Source organism: Bufo bufo, chromosome 7, assembly GCF_905171765.1.
Source record: "Bufo bufo chromosome 7, aBufBuf1.1, whole genome shotgun sequence".
Taxonomy (NCBI): Eukaryota; Metazoa; Chordata; class Amphibia; order Anura; family Bufonidae; genus Bufo; species Bufo bufo.
The window spans coordinates 197,894,721-197,917,314 of record NC_053395.1 but is presented as its reverse complement, the minus strand read 5'-3'; positions in this window follow the sequence as shown (position 1 = coordinate 197,917,314).

Sequence of the window (22,594 nt, the reverse complement as noted above, 5' to 3'; positions counted from 1 at the left end):
AGGACAATTTATATTCTGTTTCAAAAATGGTCCAGTTGTGAGATTTGTATAATGGTCCCTCAGTTCCATCCTTCAACTGCCACCAGCTGTACCTACCATTAGGAGCTGTGACAGGGAGAGAACAGCAACAGGAAGGACATACTACCTGAAAAAGGGCACATCCCTTAAGAAAGGACACACCTCCTGAGCTGCCAGCTAGAAATAAATCTAGCAGAGTAACTGCTGTAATGAATGGGGAGATCTCTGGATCCATGTGAGGTACAGGGCTGGTTCTAGCTTTATTAGAAAGAGATTGTCATGTCCTATATGATGTCTGATTTTCATTTTTTCACATAAATCATAGTATTTCCCCTTTAAGTTGTCCTCTTATGCCAAGTTGTATGACAACCATTATGATCTTTATTACAGACCACCAAGTGCCTACAGACCATAGAGGCAGGGCCGGGCCGACACAGAGGCTGGGGAGGCTCCAGCCTCAGGGCGCAGCCTGGGGTGGGCGGAAAAACAAACCTCTTTTCTTTTTTTTTTTATCACTTACTTGCTGCCAGGCGCCCTCCCCAGCCAGTGTTCACTCTAAGCTGCGCTTGTAGATAGGAGCAGGAGGCTGCTGATTGGCCAGTATCAGCTAGCTGCCCTGCCATTGGTCCATCCTTTCACACCCCCTTCTCTCTGGAGCTGAACACAGCAGGAGGGTGTGAACTTTGAAGACAGGAAGCCTGCGTTCTCACAGTGGATCATGTGACCATGAAGGAGCATGTGACCAGTGACGTCACAGACCTCCTTCTAACAAATCCATTCTAGCATCTACCCAGCATGTATGGCAGGACTCTGCTGAGCAAAGACCATGTGCCCAGGTGAGGTGACCACAGAAGTGCCCTGGCATCTGTCTGCTGCTGGAAGCTCAATGTGGAGCTTAAAGAGGACCTTTCACCTATTCTTACCCTATGAACTAAGTATACAGCCATGTGGAGCGGCGCCCGGGGATCTCACTGCACTTACTATTATCCCCAGGCGCCGCTCCGTTCTGCCGCTATGCCCTCCGGTATCTCCGTTCCCTAAGTTATAGTAGGCGGAGATACCAGTCCCTAAGTTATGGTAGGCGGAGTCTGCCCTAGCGCTGGCCAATCGCAGCGCAGAGCTCACAGCCTGTGAGGTTATTTTCTCCCAGGCTGTGAGCTCTGCAATGCGATTGGCCAGCGCTAGGGCAGACTCCGCCTACCATAACTTAGGGAACGGAGATACCGGAGGGCATAGCAGGAGAACGGAGCGGCGCCTGGGGATAATAGTAAGTGCAGTGAGATCCCCGGGCGCCGCTCCACATGGCTGTATACTTAGTTCATAGAGTAAGAATAGGTGAAAGGTCCTCTTTAATGAATGTAAAAACTAAGATACCCAAGAGGCTAAACAAAACCCTGCTTGTCTGCTTCTGACCCTAATCGTAACACATAACGTTCATTTGATTGCAATTTACTCTAACACCTAAAGGGATTTTTTTTTAAAAGCCTGCTGTTTCTCTAGGTGACCTTATGCTGATAGTAGTGTTAATAGAGTCTCAAAGGTCTGTAAAAATAGGGTAACTGCTTTTATAGACCCTTGAGACTCTATTAACACTACTATAAACATAAGGTCACCTAGAGAAAGAGCAAGTTTTTTAAATTATCTTTTTCCTTTAGGTGTTAAAACATAACTTATTTGATTGCTTGAACACCTAAAGGAAATCAAATTAAAAACCTGCTGTTTCTCTAGATGACCCTATGTTGATAGCAGTGGTAATAGAGTCTGAAAGGTCTATAGAAGCAGTTACCCTATTTTTACAGACCTTTGAGGCTCTATTAACACTACTGTCAACATAAGGTCATCTAGAGACACAGCAGGTTTTTAAAAAGATTTTTCCTTTAGGTGTTACAGCAATCAAATGAAAGTTATGTTTTAACACCTAAAGGAAAAACCTAATTAAAAAAAGATGCTGTTTCTCTAAATGACCTGATGTTGATAGTAGTGTTAATAGAGTCTCAAAGGTTTGTAAAAAATATTGTACCTGCTTCTATAGACCTTTGAGACTGTATTACCATGACTTTTAGCATAAGATCATCTGGAGAAACATCAGGTTTAAAAAATAAAAAATAAATTCTTTAGGTGTTAGAGCAATCAAATGGAGGGGGAGAAATGTGACATGGGTGAGGATGGGGTTACATGATGGGCCGGAGACAATGACTGTAGTCTGTCTGTGCCATGGACGGGGAGAAATATGACATGGAGGGCTGATGGCTGACATGGGGGTCTGATCTGAGGCATTGGGGCTGTGCCTGTGAGCTGGGGTCTGATGGCTGGTCTGACCTAAGGTGGAATGAAAAATATTGTTTCCTATTATCCTCCTTTAAAACCTAGGTGCGTCTTATGGGACCAACCTACATTTTGGCGCACCCCCCCCCCCCCTTCCCCCAGGTGAGCTGAAGGGGTCGGGGGGGTCGGGGGCGCCAAAATGTAGGTTCGCTTGTGTTGGTAAAAAACCTTGCACCGGCCCTGGGCGCAGGCAAGGGGGGGGGGGGGGGGGGCGCACTTGGGCAGCTGAGCCTCTGTTGGTGGTGGACCTTGTCCCAGCCCTGCATAGAGGCATCACATCTAGCTGCTATGGGGCCCTTAGAGAGATGGCACCCACTCCTGTTGGACCTATTCCTCTGACTATTGTGTGACAACAACTTGGATGTGACTCCCGTCTCCTGAGGAACTGCAATATTAACAAACAAGGGGTTGGGAAAGTAGCCTAAGGTTCAAGGAAAAGGGTTTAAAAGGGGAAACAAAGGTCTGGCCATGGGTAACAAAACCACGCACCCTAACGGGGAGCTCATTCCGATCTTCCATGTACACCATAGGCTCATACAGAAGATGCCACACAGCTTTCCTAAACTGGAATCTGGGAATGAGCCTTCATACATCTCCTGTTATTCCTTATAGGAATAAAAACTATAAGACCAAGAAACACAAAAAGAGAAGTAAGAATTATTTTTATATTTAGGGGGCAATTGCCTTTATTTATGACGTGTCATCAAATCTATATAAATTGTGCATCTTTGAATGATGGTATCTTAATCCCTGCTTTACTGGAAGGGTGGCTTGGGTGGTCCTTTAGTTTTATGATTTTCTTCCTTCTGATCAGTAGGAGTTTCGGCTCCAAGTCCCTCGCCATTTTGCTGGTGGTAAAACCTGTGTAAATGTAGCCAGTCTCTTCCACACACTAGAAGCTTATTGCGGGGGCCATGGACTGCATCAAAGGGTCAAATACGTCAAGCCACGGGGGAAGTGATGGGGTAGGTACACACAAGAATGACTTTTAGACACACTTGTATTTCCTGCCAGTGTTATCTCCATATATTATTTGCAAAAAAACAAAAACAAAAAAACAGGTATATAAAAAGTTCATCTATAGATGACTGATCATTGAGCTGAAAAAGGCATATACATTTGCTGTACCCACCCTGGGGCAGAACATTAGGCACATGCTTAGATGCCAATTTGGCATCACTGTTGCAAAAGATGACACCTGATGGCATGCTACTTTATTAACCCTTAGGATACAGGAGGTTTTTTTTTCGTTTTTGCGTTTTCATTTTTCTTTCCTATCATGCTTGAGCCATGCCCAGGGCCGATCCTAGGGTCACAGGCGCCTGGGTGCAGAAATATTTCTGGCGCCCCCACATGGGCGTGGTTATCTTACTAACTCCTCCCCTTTACAATGTTTCTATGGCAACAACTTCAGCCCCCAACTTCAGCCCCACCAATTTGCTTTGACAATAACTTAGTCAACGGCTTTGACAAGTCAAAATAAATGTCATGTGCCAGTAGCCAGAGCCCCCCCATATCATGTGCCAGTAGCCAGAGCCCCCCATATCATGTGCCAGTAGCCCCCCTTATGTGCCAGTAGCCCCCCTATGTGCCAGTAGCCCCCCTTATCATGTGCCAGTAGACCCCCTTATCATGTGCCAGTAGCCCCCTTATCATGTGCCAGTAGCCCCCCTTATCATGTGCCAGTAGCCCCCCATATCATGTGCCAGTAGCCAGAGCCCCCCCCCTTATCATGTGCCAGTAGCCAGAGCCCCCCCCCATATCATGTGCCAGTAGCCAGATCCCCCCCATTATCATGTGCCAGTAGCCAGAGTGCCCCCATATCATGTGCCAGTAGCCAGAGTGCCCCCATATCATGTGCCAGTAGCCCCCCATATCATGTGCCAGTAGCCCCCCTTATCATGTGCCAGCCCAGTAGTCCCCCCTTATCATGTGCCAGCCCAGTAGTCCCCCCTTATCATGTGCCAGCCCAGTAGCCCCCCTTATCATGTGCCAGCCCAGCCCAGTAGTCCCCCCTTATGTGCCAGCCCAGTAGCCCCCCTTATGTGCCAGCCCAGTAGCCCCCCTTATCATGTGCCAGCCCAGTAGTCCCCCCTTATCATGTGCCAGCCCAGTAGCCCCCCTTATCATGTGCCAGCCCAGCCCAGTAGTCCCCCCTTATGTGCCAGCCCAGTAGCCCCCCTTATGTGCCAGCCCAGTAGCCCCCCTTATCATGTGCCAGCCCAGTATTGTACCTATATAAAAAAATAAAAAAAAATAATACACTTATACTTACCTCCAGCGATGCGATGCGATGCAGGCCGCCTCTTCCGTCTGTGTCCCTCGCTATACGGCTCAGGCGACGCGATGACGTCATCGCGCCGCCTGCACCGGCCTCTGATAGGCTGCCAGCACTAAGCCGGCAGCCTATCAGAGGAACAGGAGGGGACACACCTCTCCCTCCTCTGCCGCAGCACAGGCATCTGTATTGCCGTCCTGAGGACGGCAATACAGATGACTATGGAGATGAGCGCTTCCGCAATGGAGGCGCTCATCTCCTGCTCTGCCCTGCCGCCGGCCGCGGCCGCCCCCACTTGTCACCAGGGCCGCGGCCTTGCGGCACTCAGGCTTGCCGGCCCACCGGGAAATTTCCCGCTATCCCGGCAGGCCAGTCCGGCCCTGCGCTCGGCGCCTTTCGGGTGACAGCGCTGGGGTGCGGGGCACCCACTGCACCCCGTGTAGGATCGGCCCTGGCCATGCCTTTTTCTTTTTTCTGCTCACATATCCGTATGATGGCTTATTTTTTGCGGGACAAGATTTAATTTCTAATGTCACTATTTAATATGGCATACAATGTATTGGAAAGCGGGAAAAAAATTCCAAATGGGTGGAATTGGAAAAAAAAACACAATTCCGAAAAAATGAAAAAAACCTCCGGTATCCTGAGGATTATTAAAGTAACATGCCATCAGGTGTCATCTTTTACAACAGTGATGCCCAACTGGCATCTAAGAATGTGCCTAATGTTCTGCCCCAGGGCGGGTACAGCAAATTTATATGCCTTTTCCATCTCAATGATCAGTCATCTATTGATGAACTTTCCACATACATTCTGTGTATGTTATAGAGCTGAAGGAGCCGAGCAGATTGATATATACAGTCGTGGCCAAAAGTTTTGAGAATGACAAAAATATTAGTTTTCACAGTTTTCTGCTAAACTGCTTTTAGATCTTTGTTTCAGTTGTTTCTGTGATGTAGTGAAATATAATTACACGCACTTCATACGTTTCAAAGGCTTTTATCGACAATTACATGACATTTATGCAAAGAGTCAGTATTTGCCGTGTTGGCCCTTCTTTTTCAGGACCTCTGCAATTCGACTGGGCATGCTCTCAATCAACTTCTGGGCCAATTCCTGACTGATAGCAACCCATTCTTTCATAATCACTTCTTGGAGTTTGTCAGAATTAGTGGGTTTTTGTTTGTCCACCCGCCTCTTGAGGATTGACCACAAGTTCTCAATGGGATTAAGATCTGGGGAGTTTCCAGGCCATGGACCCAAAATGTCAACGTTTTGGTCCCCGAGCCACTTAGTTATCACTTTTGCCTTATGGCACGGTGCTCCATTGTGCTGGAAAATGCATTGTTCTTCACCAAACTGTTGTTGGATTGTTGGAAGAAGTTGCTGTTGGAGGGTGTTTTGGTACCATTCTTTATTCATGGCTGTGTTTTTGGGCAAAATTGTGAGTGAGCCCACTCCCTTGGATGAGAAGCAACCCCACACATGAATGGTCTCAGGATGCTTTACTGTTGGCATGACACAGGACTGATGGTAGCGCTCACCTTTTCTTCTCCGGACAAGCCTTTTTCCAGATGCCCCAAACAATCGGAAAGAGGCTTCATCGGAGAATATGACTTTTCCCCAGTCCTCAGCAGTCCATTCACCATACTTTCTGCAGAAGATCAATCTGTCCCTGATGTTTTTTTTGGAGAGAAGTGGCTTCTTTGCTGCCCTTCTTGACACCAGGCCATCTTCCAAAAGTCTTCGCCTCACTGTGCGTGCAGATGCGCTCACACCTGCCTGCTGCCATTCCTGAGCAAGCTCTGCACTGGTGGCACTCCGATCCCGCAGCTGAATCCTCTTTAGGAGACGATCCTGGCGCTTGCTGGACTTTCTTGGACGCCCTGAAGCCTTCTTAACAAGAATTGAACCTCTTTCCTTGAAGTTCTTGATGATCCTATAAATTGTTGATTGAGGTGCAATCTTAGTAGCCACAATATCCTTGCCTGTGAAGCCATTTTTATGCAACGCAATGATGGCTGCACGCGTTTCTTTGCAGGTCTCCATGTTTAACAATGGAAGAACAATGATTTCAAGCATCACCCTCCTTTTAACATGTCAAGTCTGCCATTTTAACACAATCAGCCTGACATAATTGTCTCCAGCTTTGTGCTTGTCAACATTCTCACCTAAGTTAACAAGACGATTACTGAAATGATCTCAGCAGGTCCTTTAATGACAGCAATGAAATGCAGTGGAAAGGCTTTTTTTGGATTAAGTAAATTTTCATGGCAAAGAAGGACTATGCAATTCCTCTGATCACTCTTCATAACATTCTGGAGTATATGCAAATTGCTATTATAAAAACTTAAGCAGCAACTTTTCCAATTTCCAATATTTATGTAATTCTCAAAACTTTTGGCCACGACTGTAGATTTGTCGGAAAATATTCAGTAGAACTTGTAATTTGTTGATTTAAATCCCTGCTCATTCTATGCTTAGGAGTCCAGGGGGCGGTCCTACTTACCATTTCTGGTGGAGTGAGATCACACAGTAGCCCCACCTACTGGACTCATTGGTGTAGCGGAATATTCTTCCACAAAACTACAGATCAATCTACTGAGCTCCTCCCGCTCTATAACATGCTGCTCACAGGTAGGAAGCCATATCCGACGTGACAGGTTCACTTTAAAATCATAAGCAATGTTATTGCAGTGGGTGCTTTTTCTTAACTCCGATCTATGAAAGACTTTGGAAAAAAAATGAACGAGTCAATCCATAAATTACATTAGGGTATATCGGCTGGAGAAAAAGAGCAGAGCATAGTGATTTGCCGGTTTTCCCATCAGATATGAAAGTTCAGAACAAGGCAATAAAACCTTCCAAAAAGGTCAATAAGGGAAATTGTCGACTGGTAGGAAGTCGCGGAGATAGAAAAAGATTTCTCCAATGAGAGAAAAATTGATGGAAGAAGAGCAAGAGATAATGAAAGATACCGGTTACAGTGTTGACTTTATGAAATTCACTTAACCCGCCATATTTATCTAAGACCCCATAAGATACAGAAAAAAAAGGACCAAGTTTTCAAAAGATCCATCGTCTTTTATTTTCTCAAGGGTCGGACTGAAATGTAAAGCTGCTAACTTTGTAAAGTTTACATTTTATTGATAATAAAATGTGATTTCATTGCTATGGGACAGAGACATAAAGGAGATTGTATACATAAAGTTCAAGTACAAAGTATAATATGGCCCCAGAATGGAACAAAAGGGCCTGCGTTATAATAAGGTCAGGAGAATGTATTGAACCCAACAGCTGCGATCCATCCCTGCCGTAGACGGCATCAGGTGGCCAATGTCACTGAGACAAACAGACGAAGAAGGAAAGGTCAACTTTTTTCAGATTTTTTTTTCCGTAAGTGGTGAAATGTTAGAGCTGCTTTGAAGCCAGGATGGGAACACGGAGTCAGTACAGTGTGTGATGAAACAGATTGCAGGAGGTAACACAAAACAGCAGGACAAGGGTGAACAAGGCGTAGGAAATGGTCTTCTTACATTTTCTACAGCAAGTCATTTTTTTTACATTTTACTTGGATTGCTTAAAGGGACTTCCCAAGAAAAAAAATATATAGATGCATGTTCCAAATAAATAAAAAATAAGCCATACCCACCGACACGGCCATTGCAAGGATGCCCGGTGCCCCATGCTTCTCTACTTCCTGCTTCAGCGATGACATCCTAACACAGAGAAATGTCACCACTGCTGTGGCCAGGGAATGGCAGCAGGAAGTAGCAAATGGCAGGGGACTGGATATCCTTGTAATTGGCTTGGTAACTGACCAGTAGAGATAACCTGTCTAAAAGGACTTATAGATTCTATGGCATCCATATTCAGGAGTTACCTCCGGTGCCTGCCCATACCAAACCACAGTTTGACCCGCTGTGAGAATCTCCACATGGAGATGTGTGGAAGTGTACTGTAAGTACAGCAATCTGCTGACAGAATGGAGCAGAAGAATTTGTCAGGGACTGATGCGATGACAATTGCTGCTGAATATGTTGCCGCTGTATAAGGCTACTTTCATGTCTGCTTTTTTTCCTGTCCGGGTTTGAGATCAAGCATAGAATCTCAAAACCACAGAAAAGCACTTCCGTTATAATACAACCGGATGCATCTGTCCCGGACGGATCCGGTTGTATTATTTTGAAAATGAAGAAACTGGATCCAGCACTAAAACCACTGTAAGTCAAGGGGTGCAAGATCCAATGGGGACAAAACGGAAGCGTTGTGCTGCAGTTCTGAGACCCTCAAAACCAGACAGCACAACGTTGATGTGAAAGTAGCCTAAGCAAAAGAAATGTAATAAATCCAGTACATGGGACAACCCGGTCCTGACTTCAGCCGTTAGCAGGACATGATGCTTTTTTCCGATCGCTTATGTCAGCAGAATTACTTCCATGTATTCCTGTCATTTAGAAGAGATTTTCAACTTCGGCAAAAATTGTATAAACAACAACAATAACCGAATGCTGTCTAAGAAGATTAATGGCGCAACCAGATATAACAAGTGGTCACATTTGTACTCTGCAAGCAATTGTCACTGAATTAAGATACAAAACCATACATCACACGGAATATCAAAGTATTGCTATTCAATCATATTAAAGTGAATCTGTCATCCGCACTTTAACTGGAAACTGCTCCTTTTATTAAGTAGAGAAGTGTTGGCAAGAGATTTGTCGTCTCCAAGCTTGTGCCAGGCTGGAACCCGCAGGGCTATTAGCATTAGTGTCTCGAAGTGGCTGACAGCATCCTACAAAAAAACAAGACAACCATTGGGAAAGCTTATCCCCAATCTCTTAATTCCTCAAGGAATGTAAGTACAGAATTCCCTTACACAATGCTGGATTCATTGGGAACTTACTGTACATCACCCAAGGCCACCAACGTAGAAGTAGGGGTATTAAAGGGGTTGTCTCATGAAAAATAGTCAACATTTTTCAAACCAGAACTCGGATCTGAATACTTTTGTAATTGCAAATTTTGTATAGCCGCTGAGTTATTCAATGAAATCTATCTGCACAGCGCCACCTGCTGTTTGCTCTTTTTCTAATTTCTCAGTCCTGCTCACTGAGATGGAAGCCTGTGCTCAGTTCCATCCTTCAACTGCCACCACCTGCAGCAGAAAGGACACGTCCCCTGAGCTACCAGCTTGAAATGAATCTAGGTAGAGCAATTGCAGCAATGAATGGGGAGATCTCTGGATCCATGTGAGGTACAGGGCTGGTTCTAGCTTTGTTAAAAAGAGACTATCATGTACTATATGATGTCTGATGTCTCATGGAGTAACCCATTTAACATTTAGCAATTTTGGTAGTAGCAACTATCACTGAGCGAACACAAAGCCCCTAAAATATAACCTTTAATATAGACATTAAAATATCAAATAAGCCCCAAAACATAGATAGCAATAAGATATTACACAAATGACGACTCGTGCCTACACTCAGGATGAATGGTCGGTATAGTGCACATACCACAGAGGAACACAACAAGGACAAAAATAACATTACGACTGCATTTTTGATATAATGTAATGATGCAGAAAATAACCAGAGGTTGCCGCTATAAAACTCACGGTTACTCGATACCAGACTGTCTCCAGGGGTAGCAGCCGACAAGATGGGGTGGGGAAGACATTCAATCCCTAGGACAGGGGTAGGCAACCTCCGGCACTCCAGCTGTTGTGAAACTACAACTCCCAGCATGCATACTTGCTCTGCTCTTATAAGAACTCACTTAGAAATGAATGGAGCATGCTGGGAATTGTAGTTTCACAACAACTAGAGTGCCGAAGGTTGCTGATCCCTGCCTTAGGATGTCCCTATGGCTACCCCTGCCTAAAAGCGGAGCACCCGCCCCGAGAGGGGCGACCCCACTTATCGGTGACTAAACCCTGAGAGACCCTAGATGTCCCTGCTGGCTTCTTCACACTTCCCGACGCGTTTCCCCAAGTGGCGATGTCCACATGGTTCATCAGGGGACTCTGATTCAGCGCTTAAACGATGAGTAAGCGCTGCAGATGGTACTAAAAAATACACCACGATGTGGGCACCAAGATTCAAAGGAGCGCTCATTACCGATCATCGGGCATAAAATCTGGTAGTCTAATATCCCCTTAAGGTATGGCACTTTTTGTGTAGCTGTAAATATGTTTACATTATATGCCGGGTGGCAATAATGTGATTTATACATTGCTTTAAGGATTGCACCAGAGTATTAATACTAAGGCTGAGTCCAAACATACAATACAAAAAGGGAAAAGATAAATCTAAAATGTAACTTTTTTGCATTATAATAATATATCTCTTATTCTAAGTAACAGTTCGGGTCTGTGGAGTCAGTCATAAAAGGCAGGCTTGATAGGCATATGGTTATCCAGGTCAAGGATTAGGGCAATTATCAGGGATGAGCCATTTGTTCCTGATATTTGCCCCATGTAAATGTGCCACTGATCACCTGATAGACAAGCAAACACTTATTCATCAGGTGATGGCATCTTATATGTGGCATGTAAAATTATAATTTCCCTGGAGCTTGTCGACCTGTGTAAACAAGGATGTGCTGCCAGCAAACAATGAATGTGTATAGGAAGAAATTATCGCAGTAGTGATCATTTGTCCCTATATAGAGGAGATGATTGCTGTCATATCTGCTTATGATCAGGCAGGTACCACGAACGTTTGGTTAGTTCCAGAAAATTGACTGGACACCAGCTCATGTGAAAGGCCCGTGAAAGGGTTGTCTCACTTCAGTAAATGGCATTTATCATGCGGAGAATGTTAATACAAGGTGATTGTCCATATTACTTCCTTTGCTGGCTGGATTCATTTTTCCATCACATCATACACTGCTTGTTTCCATGGTTATGACCACCCTGCAATCCAGCAGTGGTGGCCGTGCATGCACAATATGGAAAAAGTGCCGGCCTCTCTAGTGGCCGGGACTGTGGGAGTGCACGACCACTGCTGCTGGATTATAGGGTGGTCGTAACCCCTGGAAACAAACAGTGTATAATGAGATAGAGAAATGAATCCAGCCAGCGATGGAAGCAATATGGGCAATCACAATACATTAATAAGAGCCTGGTATTAACTTTCTCTACATAATAAATGCAATTTTCTGAAGTGACACAACCCTGATCGGAGGGGTAACCACTCATATTTTATATTTATCTTTCCCTTATTTTTATTGCATTAAAGTGGTGCCTGTTATAGGTATTCAATTTACACATAGAGGGGATTAAGTCTGCATGGTAAAAAATTTCACCGTGGATTTGCTGCAACGCCACATTAAATCCAGGGGGATTCCTCAGCAATGTCCTTAGTGTTGCATGAGGATTTTGAATTGAAGGGGTGAAATCCACAGCATCACTGCACCATAACGGGTATGGATTAAAAAATCTGCAGCATTCTTGTTTTTCTGCATTTTTTTCATGATTTGTTTTCCACATCCTCTTGCATTGCACTCTAAATTGCTGCAGATCTGCCCTGCGGAATCCACACTCCAGTTCCACAACATGTGTGAGATCATCATAAGGTTCATCTTACATTTCCAAAAATATGCAAATGTGATCGCACACTGCATCCAGCACTCTGCCCTCCATGCTGGATGAGACATTGGTTTATATTTTGGCCAAAGCATAGTAAGCCACTCACCGCGTCAAGGTCGTCTCAATTGAGTGGTCCCTAACTCTTGTTCCTACCTGTTCATGGGCCATGACAGCCACACAAAATCCAGGGAATGCAGGTCAGCATGCAAGCCAAGTACACTTTGCTTGTAACCCCGTCCGGTGCCATTACAGCTTTCATCGGATCCAGGGATGCAAGTACCAACATGCATGCTGAACCCACCATATACTTCTCCTGGAGCCAGATGGCTAATGGTAGGTTCTATATAAGCAGACTCAGTTTTATACTGACTTTAAAACCAGCCTCCAGGACAGATTAACTGGTCAGGTGTGCAATGACTCCAAGGAGATCGCCACGCCTCCAATATATGCTACAAAGAAAAAAATATAAGGGGTTGAGTCTGCACTGTCTCATCCAGCATGGAGGGCAGAGTGCTGGATGCAGTGTGCTATCACATTTGCATTTTCCGTTTGTGTATGTAGTTCGCCATAGTGATGTGCACCTACAGGCAGGTTGTGCTGACCCAACCCCTTATATTTTTTTCTTTGTAGCATATATTGGAGGCGTGGCGATCTCCTTTGAGTCAAGCACACCTGACCAGTTAATCTGTCCTGGTGGCTGGTTTTAAAGTCAGTATAAAACTGAGTCTGCTTGTATAGAACCTACCATTAGCCATCTGGCTCCAGGAGAAGTATATGGTGGGTTCAGCATGCATGTTGGTACTTGCATCCCTGGATCCGATGAAAGCTGTAATGGCACCGGACGGGGTTACAAGCAAAGTGTACTTGGCTTGCACGCTGACCTGCATTCCCTGGATTTTGTGTGGCTGTCATGGCCCATGAACAGGTAGGAACAAGAGTTAGGGACCACTCAATTGAGACGACCTTGACGCGGTGAGTGGCTTACTATGCTTTGGCCAAAATATAAACCAATGTCTCATCCAGCATGGAGGGCAGAGTGCTGGATGCAGTGTGCGATCACATTTGCATTTTCCGTTTGTGTATGTAGTTCGCCATAGTGATGTGCACCTGCAGGCAGGTTGTGCGGACTCAACCCCTTATATTTATAAAAATATGTTGCAACGGAATTGCTTTCGGAGGTGCAGCTTGAAGCTCCTGGGACTATTGCCAAAAGCTGAATCCAATCTCTGATGACTATTGAACTGATTTTCATATACTCTGGGTCAGACTGGCCCTCCCAAGCACCAAAGGATCCTCCAATAATGGTCTCTAAAGGCCCCACAGAGGACAACCCCTTTGAAGCTGATTTTGGAAGGCAAACTCCTGTTATTAGGGCCAATTTCTCATGAATTAACTCATATATAAACTATTAGACCTTTTTAATGATATGTCCTGTGAGTGTAATTAAATGTTTTATATATTCTGCATAGATTGATCTTAGACTTTCACAATCTTTTCCTATGGTGGGCCCAGAACCCCAGTCCATCAGTGCATATACTATACTCTATATAGTCGTACAATATACAGCAGCAGCCAGGGTCACCTATCTGTCCAACTGCTACTACCATGCCTCCACCCTGTGCCAGTCACTACTCCGATGCCTCCACCCTGTGCCAGTCACTACTCCGATGCCTCCACCCTGTAGCAATCATTAAACTGGTTGCCCATACAGTATAATATCCAATTTAAACTGCTCATTCTCACCCACAAAGCTCTCCACATTTCTGCCCCCTACATCTCTTCCCTTATCTTTGTCTACCACCCTTCCTCTGCTCTTCGCTCTATAAAAGATTTACGACTGACATCCACCATAATCCGAACCTCTCACTCCCGGCTCCAAGACTTCTCCCGAGCTGCACCAGTTCTCTGGAATGCCCAACCCCAAGCAATTAGGTTCAATCACAATATACACAGTTTTAGGTGCTCCCTAAGGCTACTTTCACACTTGCGTTAGGAGCAGATCCGTCTGGTGTCTGTACAGACGGATCCACTCCTATAATGCAAACGCTTGCATCCGTTCAGAACGGATCCGTTTGCATAACTGTTCATTTCAGATCTGATTTTTCACTTCGGAAAACTCAGATCCGACAGTATATTCTAAACACAGAAGCGTTCCCATGGTGATGGGGACGCTTCATGTTAGAATATACTGAGAACTGTGTACATGACTGCCCCCTGCTGCCTGGCAGATGCTGCCAGGCAGCAGGGGGCAGACCCCCCCCCCCCCCTTCCTGTATTTAACTTATTGGTGGCCAGTGCGGCCCCCTCCCTCCCCAGTATTATTTGTAACCAGTGCGGCCCCCCTCCCTCTATATTCATCGGTGGCCAGTGCGGATTCCCAGTATAAAAAATATGACCAGTGCGGCCTCCCCCTCCCTCCCCAGTATTAAATATGACCAGTGCGGCCTCCCCCTCCCTCTATATTTATTGGTGGCCAGTGCGGATTCCAAGTATGGCCTCCCCAGTGCGCCTCCCCTCCCCCCCCCCTAATTAAAATCACACCCCCCCCCCATCATTGGTGGCAGCGGAGAGTACCGATCGGAGTCCCAGTTTAAATCGCTGGGGCTCCGATCGGTTACCATGGCAACCAAGACGCTATTGCAGTCTTGGCTGCCATGGTTACTTAGCAATAAATACAAGCATTATACTTACCTGAAGAGCTGCGATGTGTGTCCGGCCGGGAGCTCCTCCTACTGGTAAGTGACAGGTCTGTGCAATAGGCAATGCGCCGCACAGACCTGTCACTTACCAGAGGGAGGAGCTCCCGGCCGGACACACATCGCAGCTCTTCAGGTAAGTATAATGCTTGTATTTATTGCTAAGTAACCATGGCAGCCAAGACTGCAATAGCGTCTTGGTTGCCATGGTAACCGATCGGAGCCCCAGCGATTTAAACTGGGACTCCGATCGGTACTCTCCGCTGCCACCAATGATGGGGGGGGTGTGATTTTAATTAGGGGGGGGAGAGGGGAGGCCGCACTGGGGAGGCCATACTTGGAATCCGCACTGGCCACCAATAAATATAGAGGGAGGGGGAGGCCGCACTGGTCATATTTAATACTGGGGAGGGAGGGAGGGGGAGGCCGCACTGGTCATATTTAATACTGGGAATCCGCACTGGCCACCGATGAATATAGAGGGAGGGGGGCCGCACTGGTTACAATTAATACTGGGGAGGGAGGGGGGCCGCACTGGCCACCAATAAGTTAATTACAGGAGGGGGGGGTCTGCCCCCTGCTGCCTGGCAGCATCTGCCAGGCAGCAGGGGGCAGTCATGTACACAGTTCTCAGTATATTCTAACATGAAGCGTCCCCATCACCATGGGAACGCCTCTGTGTTAGAATATACTGTCGGATCTGAGTTTTACGATGTAACTCAAATCCGATGGTATATTCTAACATAGAGGCGTTCCCATGGTGATGGGGACGCTTCAAGTTAAAATATACCATCGGATCTGAGAAAACTCCGATCTGATGGTATATTAATAGGGACTCCTGACTTTACATTGAAAGTCAATGGGGGACAGATCCGTTTGAAATTGCACCATATTGTGTCAACGTCAAACGGATCCGTCCCCATTGACTTGCATTGTAAGTCTGGACGGATCCGTTTGGCTCCGCACGGCCAGGCGGACACGAAAACGCTGCAAGCTGCGTTCGGGTGTCCGCCTGCTGAGCGGAGCGGAGGCCAAACGGAGCCAAACTGATGCATTCTGAGCGGATCCGCATCCATTCAGAATGCATTAGGGCTGTACGGATCCGTTCGGGGCCGCTTGTGAGAGCCTTCAAACGGAACTCACAAGCGGAGCCCCGAATGCTAGTGTGAAAGTAGCCTTAAAAAAACTTCTTTTTAGGGTGGCCTATCACATCCCCTGATCTAACCCTTCTCCATATATAGACCATTTATCATCCGTTCTTGAACCTGATCCTCCACCAAACTCTCTTGTCTGTTGCTATGTTATTTATGGCTGTTTGAACAAGAACCCCTGATTTGTAAAGCGCTGCGGAATATGTTGGCGCTATATATAAATAAAGATTATTATTATTATTATTATTATTCTATACAATAATTAGTACAATAAGTTAAAGGGGTTCTGCAGTTTGTTTAAACTGATGATCTATCCTCTGGATAGATCAGCATCTGATCGGCGGGGGGTCCGACACCGGGGACCCCTGCCGATCAGCAGTTTGAAAAGGCAACAGCGCTCCAGTAGCGCCGCGGCCTTCTCGCAGTTTACCGCCGACCCACTGACGTCACGACTAGTATCAACTAGCGTGGGCGGGGCTAAGCTCCATTCAAGTGAACAGAGCTTAGCCCCGCCCAGGCCATTGATACTAGTCGTGACGTCACTGGGCCTGCGGTAAACTGCGAGGCCGCGGCTCTACTGCCAGCGCCGCTGCCTTCTCAAACAGCTGATTGGCAGGGGTCCCGGGTGTCGGACCCCCGCCGGTCAGATGCTAATGATCTATCCAGAGGATAGATCATCAGTTTAAACAAACTGCAGAACCCCTTTAACTCTATCCAGCCTGATGGTGCAAATTGCGCAACTATCCAGATATCATTGGACCTCTACAACACCACTTATTGAGCCACAGTTATATTACAGTATGTGGAAGAAACACCTAAGTGTGGACCCAAACTTCAATATCAACCTCTATTGAAATGACAATAGTTGGTCTTACCTACAGCTATGAACCTGTACCAAGCCCAAGCTCCTTGTCATCCATGCTATAGACTATAGACTGCGTTGTGGTGATAACAAAATATGGACTTTGATATAATGTAATGTTGAAATAATGGATTAAAACACTAATCCTAACATCCCCCAATGCTCATTTCTGGACCAGTATACACTTCACCATATTGTGCCTAGGGGTCTTTTGGATGACCCGCCATGAGATTGTGGGTTTACATGAGAGAACTGATATTTTAGATTCACATTGTGTTGACATAATATAGAAAGAAAGTTGTGTTACTCAACAAGAGATTGTCACGATTTAACGCAGTTTCTGCTATAAAATTTACAATTAAGACGCTATTAACTGTAGTGCAGGCATCTTGTCACTGAAGGGATGGATAATAGTGATTATGTATCATAGAATGGCACTAAGAATAGTAAAGTGTACATTATGAAATCTAAATTGAAATATTGTTACAAGCGAGCTGCAATTATAAAATTTCTTCCCACAAAAAAAGTCTCCATTCTTTACTGGCTGCAAAAGGTTATCTGCTGGGATTGCTTGCCTTAAAGTAGTTATGTATAAAATGTGCCATATTGGCAGAGTAAAGCAGTGGCAGGTCTGCTACATCCCTGAAATGCTCAGCTGCGTGGGATAATGTGAAATCATGCTAAATATCTGAGTACCACATGAGTTTACCATTATTTATATACTGCCAAGATGGGGCTTACAGACGCGGCCGTGTCCATCGTCGTGAACCCAAATCTCAGACTGTTTTGCATCCAGGTTTAGTTTACAAAAGGGCTTATGCACGCGAACGTGTGCAGCCCGTGCCCATGCTGTGGAGCGCAAATTGTGGTCTGCAAAGCACGGGCACCGGACGTGTGCCGCTGTTTGCGGATGCAGACCCTTTCACTTGAATGGGTCCACGATCCGCAATATTCAGTCCGCACCGAAAAAAAATAGGACATGTTCTATTTTTTCATGGTGCGGAGGCATGGACCGAAATCCGCGCTCCGTAGTGCTTCCGTGGGCTTCCACTCCGTGCCTCTGCTCCACATCGCTCCGTATTTTGTGAATTGGGGACCCATTCAAGTGAGCAGGTGCCTGTATATTGCAGACACGCTTGTTTGCAGGCTGCAATGCGGGCATGGGCCACACGTGTTCCTGTGCATGAGCGCTAAAGGTCCAATTTCAGGACGTGTCAGTCGTTTTTCACCATGGTTGATCCTTTTTTGCATCCACAAAAACGGCAGTGCTTTGTTTTAAAACGTTGTATCAATTCTCAATGCGATTAATCAATAAGAAATGAACCACAACAGTCGGCAGAAAAACACAAATTGCACATGTAGAATTCAAGGTTTCCCAAACTGGTGTGAATAAGCTCTTATTTCACTAGGAGGTACAGATAATGTGCTCCTTACTCTCCGAGCTAAGGCTGGGATGGAAGGCACAGTAGACGTCTGCCTATTGTGCCATTAAGAAGGGGCTGCTCTGAGGGGTTCTGGAGGATGATAAGCACTTCTCTACACAATGTCAAGAGATAATTATATAAATGACTATCCATTTTGGATTGCCATCACACTGAACTGTATTGACCGAAAGGGGAGGGGAATTTTTTTTTTTAAACTGCCTTAATCAACATAAGAGCTCGTCGTATAAGCATTTATTATATTCATACTATTGCCAAAGCTTGTTCAATAAAGACAATGTTGTCGTGAGTCTTTAATTTTAGCTGATGACCAAAACCATCTTCAAGGCCTAGGACACCTCTGGGGACAATTTTTTTTATTATTGCATTATTCTCATTTTGGGGTAAAAATCATATATTTTTTTCAATTGGTCTTTATAAAAAATTCATGCAGTTCTTGTACTACAGGGGTTAATTGAGTGCGTATTTGCAGGCTGTCCGCTTCCATTTACCTTATGTCTAGTCGTCCAGCAGAGCTGCCTGCTTAAGGTCCCTTTACACAGGACGATGTCCAAGCAGATTGTCAGGAAGGAACCGTTTCTTCCCGACAATTTACATGCAGCGATCTCAGAGTATGAGGAGGAGCGATCACTAATGCCATTGCTCAGGGGCGTAGCTAAAAGCTCATTGGCCCTGTTACAAAAGTTCAGTTTGGCCCCTCTTCCCTCGGTGCTTTGTGGTCAGGGACAGGGAAGCACATAGCCTTCGTGCTGCCTGAGGCAAAAATTGAAACGGCACTAACCCCTTCCCTCCAGGGGTTGGAGTCTTCTTATGTGGCACCATGTTCTTCGGGCCCCCTCAGGCTCCTGGGCCCGGTAGAGACTGCTACCTCTGCACCCCCTGTAGCTACGCCCCTGCCATTGCTCTTCCACATACAGACTTGTTGTTTTCCGGCAGCAGATGGTGTTTTACACGGCACGATCTGTCACCCGGAAACAAGGATTTTTTGTGCTGCACAAACTATCCGATTCCCCAATGAATGAGCGTTTTGCTCATTCATGGGGTAATCGGCAGTGCACTTACACCGCCAGATCAACGCTAGCGAGCGTTACTATGGATGTTCATTAGCGATGATCTGTTGAATTATCGGCCCATGTAAAGGGTCTTTTAGTCTGTAGACCTGTTCTTTGAATTCTTGACAGCTCAATTCTTGCCACACTAATAAGAATATGGCTTACATAAGTGTTTATGAGCTTCAGGAGATCACAGATAAGGGATTCACATGAGCCATCAGATGACAGGATTCATTGTTAACGCAGAGCCCTGCTTCTCTGCAAAGACACAGATTACCATGTTATACTGAGAAAGTGGCTGAACGTTTTTAATATACCCCAATGAAAAAATGATTTTTTTAGCCCACAACAAGTAGAATGCAATAATAAAGAAAGGTGTCCATTACCTTTAACCACTTACCGTCACGCTAACGCCGAAAGGCGTCATTTCTGCGGCGCTCCCAGGTCACACTAACGCCGATTGGCGTCATCTCGCGTGAGCCGAGATTTCCTGTGAACGAGCGCACACAGGCGCGCGCGCTCACAGGAACGGAAGGTAAGCGAGTGGATCTCCAGCCTGCCAGCGGCGATCGTTCGCTGGCAGGCTGGAGATGTGATTTTTTTAACCCCTAACAGGTATATTAGACGCTGTTTTGATAACAGCGTCTAATATACCTGCTACCTGGTCTTCTGGTGGTCCCCTTTGTTTGGATCGACCACCAGAGGACACAGGTAGCTCAGTAATATGTTGCACCAAGCACCACACTACACTACACCCCCCCCTGTCACTTATTAACCCCTTATTCACCCTTGATCACCCCTGATCACCCCATATAGACTTCCTGATCACCCCCCTGTCATTGATTACCCCCCTGTCATTGATCACCCCCCTGTAAGATCCATTCAGATGTCCGCATGATTTTTACGGATCCACTGATAGATGGATCGGATCCGCAAAACGCATACGGACGTCTGAATGGAGCCTTACAGGGGCGTGATCAATGACTGTGGTGATCACCCCATATAGACTCCCTGATCACCCCCCTGTCATTGATTACACCCCTGTCATTGATCAACCCCCTGTAAATCTCCATTCAGATGTCCGCATGATTTTTACGGATCCACTGATAGATGGATCGGATCCGCAAAACGCATACGGACGTCTGAATGGAGCCTTACAGGGGCGTGATCAATGACTGTGGTGATCACCCCATATAGACTCCCTGATCAACCCCCTGTCATTGATTACCCCCCTGTCATTGATCAACCCCCTGTAAAGCTCCATTCAGATGTCCGCATGATTTTTACGGATCCACTGATAGATGGATCGGATCCGCAAAACGCATACGGACGTCTGAATGGAGCCTTACAGGGGCGTGATCAATGACTGTGGTGATCACCCCATATAGACTCCCTGATCACCCCCCCTGTCATTTATTACACCCCTGTCATTGATCAACCCCCTGTAAAGCTCCATTCAGATGTCCACATGATTTTTACGGATCCACTGATAGATGGATCGGATCCGCAAAACATACAGGCGTCTCCCTGGAGCCTTCCAGGGGGGGTGATCACCCCAAATAGACTCCCTGATCACCCCCCTGTCATTGATCACCCCCCCCTGTCATTGATCACCCCCCTGTCAGGCTGCATTCAGATGTCCGTATGATTTTTACGGATCCACGGATACATAGATCGGATCCGCAAAACACATACGGACATCTGAATGGAGCCTTACAGGGGGGTGATCAATGACAGGGGGGTGATCACCCCATATAGACTCTCTGATCACCCCCCTGTCATTGATCACCCCCCTGTCATTGATCACCCCCCTGTCATTGATCACCCCTCTGTAAGGCTCCATTCAGACATTTTTTTGGCCCAAGTTAGCGGAATTATTATTTTTTTTCCTTACAAAGTCTCATATTCCACTAACTTGTGTCAAAAAATTAAATCTCACATGAACTCACCATACCCCTCACGGAATCCAAATGCGTAAAATTTTTTAGACATTTATATTCCAGACTTCTTCTCACGCTTTAGGGCCCCTAGAATGCCAGGGCAGTATAAATACCCCACATGTGACCCCATTTCGGAAAGAAGACACCCCCAGGTATTCCGTGAGGGGCATATTGAGTCCATGAAAGATTGAAATTTTTGTCCCAAGTTAGCGGAAAGGGAGACTTTGTGAGAAAAAAATAGAAAAATATCAATTTCCGCTAACTTGTGCCAAAAAAAAAAAATTTCTATGAACTCGCCATGCCCCTCATTGAATACCTTGGGGTGTCTTCTTTCCAAAATGGGGTCACATGTGGGGTATTTATACTGCCCTGGCATTCTAGGGGCCCCAAAGCGTGAGAAGAAGTCTGGTATCCAAATGTCTAAAAATGCCCTCCTAAAAGAAATTTGGGCACCTTTGCGCATCTAGGCTGCAAAAAAGTGTCACACATCTGGTATCGCCGTACTCAGGAGAAGTTGGGGAATGTGTTTTGGGGTGTCATTTTACATATACCCATGCTGGGTGAGAGAAATATCTTGGTCAAATGCCAACTTTGTATAAAAAAAATGGGAAAAGTTGTCTTTTGCCAAGATATTTCTCTCACCCAGCATGGGTATATGTAAAATGACACCCCAAAACACATTCCCCAACTTCTCCTGAATACGGCGATACCACATGTGTGACACTTTTTTGCAGCCTAGGTGGGCAAAGGGGCCCACATTCCAAAGAGCACCTTTAGGATTTCACAGGTCATTTACCTACTTACCACACATTAGGGCCCCTGGAAAATGCCAGGGCAGTATAACTACCCCACAAGTGACCCCATTTTGGAAAGAAGACATCCCAAGGTATTCGCTGATGGGCATAGTGAGTTCATGGAAGTTTTTATTTTTTGTCACAAGTTAGTGAAAAATGATGGTTTATTTTTATTTTATTTTTTTTCTTACAAAGTCTCATATTCCACTAACTTGTGACAAAAAATAAAAACTTCCATGAACTCACTATGCCCATCAGCAAATACCTTGGGGTTTCTTCTTTCCAAAATGGGGTCACTTGTGGGGTAGTTATACTGCCCTGGCATTCTAGGGGCCCAAATGTGTGGTAAGGAGTTTGAAATCAAATTCTGTAAAAAATGACCAGTGAAATCCGAAAGGTGCTCTTTGGAATATGGGCCCCTTTGCCCACCTAGGCTGCAAAA